The sequence below is a fragment of the Manis javanica genome, chromosome 2 (assembly GCF_040802235.1).
Source record: "Manis javanica isolate MJ-LG chromosome 2, MJ_LKY, whole genome shotgun sequence".
NCBI classification, from domain to species: Eukaryota; Metazoa; Chordata; class Mammalia; order Pholidota; family Manidae; genus Manis; species Manis javanica.
The window spans coordinates 74,855,974-74,858,287 of record NC_133157.1 but is presented as its reverse complement, the minus strand read 5'-3'; positions in this window follow the sequence as shown (position 1 = coordinate 74,858,287).

The window sequence follows — 2,314 nt, the reverse complement described above, 5'->3', positions numbered from 1 at the left end:
AACAAAACAGGGAATTCAAATATGTAAATAAAAACAGAATATTGCTGAGGCACTCTGGGTTAAAAAACAATAAGAAGGCAGTTCCTTCCACTCAACAGGGGCCCCTGAGCTCTCAAAGATTTCCAGACTCTATGAAGTCTTATGAGGTCTTATGTGGCCTCTCCTACCATAAACTCAGATACTAACTTGGAGAAGATCAGGCGAAGTGGGGGAGGAGAGGGTATTGCAAGAGAAGAGGCTGCAATTTTCTCCAAGAGACTGATCACCCTCCAAAGGGATTTTTGGGGGATCATACTAAGTTCTAAACCATCTTAGACTAAATAGCATTAATTTCTTTCCTTCTTCCTGGTAAGTGGAGCTCTTGAGAAATATCAGATCAGCTCTAGACAAATTTAAGAAACTACATTTTCTTTATACATCTCAGTTGTAGTTTAAGTAAATTTGCAACCTTGTGAGCTTTCCAACAACTTTCTCTTTCTAAACCAGATTTTCTCAACCTCAGCACTATTGTGATTTTAGGCTGGATACCTTTTTTTTTCAGGGGGCTGGGGGCATTATTCTGTGCCTTGTGAATGTATAAGAGCATCCCCAGCCTGAACACTACATGCCAGGAACAACTCCCAAGTTACAACAACCTCAAATACCTCCAGACATTTCCAGATATTCCTTAGGAAGCAAAATCAGCCACCAGGTGAGAACCCTATTCCAAATTCATCCCTTCCAGGCCTTTTGGTGGTAGCAGGAGAAAGCTAAGAGACACATCTAACCGAGGTCCCCTGGCTTGAGATCCTTCCAGCCAATCATTGGCCACGTGATACACTCTAGAGGCTGATGATGATGCAGGAGCTTCCATAGCTCCACACAGCCTTTGGAGGGCATACTTTGACTCCAAGCCCTCCAGGATCTGTGTCCACCATTGCTGGCACCTTGACCTCTTGCAGCCTTCAACCATCCCAGCCAACAGGAGTACCTTAAAATTTATTTATACTCCTAGAAATTTGTACTTGCTGTCCCCTTTGTCTAGAATTCCCTTTCTCCACCCATCCACCTCCTTGGGAGGTCTGTTCTGTATTTTTAAACACAGTACAAAGTTCCATTTGTGTATCAGGTTCTGGGATATAATACAGTTAGCAACCAGACACAATTCTTGTCCTGCCAAGACTTGGTACATACTTTGATCACCGGTTGATTCACGTGCCTTCCCCTAGAGATAGCGACTCCTTGAGGAGTTTCTCTATGTTCAACATCTACCACATCTGTTAGAATAATTTAGCAGTTAATATTTTCCTACACTTATTCACCTTCAAACAAAAGACTACAACAATTGTTAAATGCCACTAGAGAGGAAAAAGCAGTGAAACATAATCCACACAGGAATATTCAACAGGAAAAAAGACAAATTTCTCATAATTTTGTAAGGACAGCAAAACAATAGTAGGTATCAGGTTGGAGAAATGAGTAATCAATTAATTTCAGTTTTACTGATTTTAAGATTGCTAGAGAAAAATAACCCTGGTTGAAGCTAATTTTCAGCCTTCTCTTCAAAAGCTTTGTCAGCCAAAGGCCAATGTATTACGCTGAATCTCCCCTGGCTTCTCTAAATCTGTGTCCAGACAAATTGCAAACATCACACCATCCAGTGGTCACTGTGAGTCTGCTTTTAACAGGCTGATTGATTTTTATAATGTTCCAGGCAATTTCAAGTTGTCAGGAAGAACTAATTCTGTCTCGTTACTGCCTTCACTCTTGGCAGCTGCGTGACCACTTATTGGTTTCTGTCTTCTTGTTCATTTTCTGCTGCTAATTCTAAAGCCTGTTTCAGTCTCCAGCCCATTCAGAGGTCTGAGGCTATAATCATAGGAAGCCCCTCCCCCAGCACAATTACAGGTGAAAATATCAGCTCTTCTCATGGGCTCCAAAGCTGAGCCCTGAAGCCCCCTGTCCCATGAAACCTTTTGACAAACCAAGCCCATTGGAGCCCACGATGCCGTATTACTTAATCAGTCCAGCAACTTGGTAGGTGGAGCCCTCTTGAGTTGATACTAACTCAACTTGTCAGTCTGTAATTGCGGAGTTCCACACTGCTCATCTCATGCAGTTTGGGCATAGATCCTGACATGTACATGACCTGCACATTTCCATGTAATCTAAAATAGGAAGAGTTTATGAACTACTTTACTCAGAATCCATACAGTGGGTGAGACCCCATAGTCATTAGATCTCAATAAGTACATTTTACAGTAGTGGATTAAATACACTCCTAGTAGGGTTTACCTACTCAGCAACCAAAATTTTGCTGGTAAGCAGAAATGTG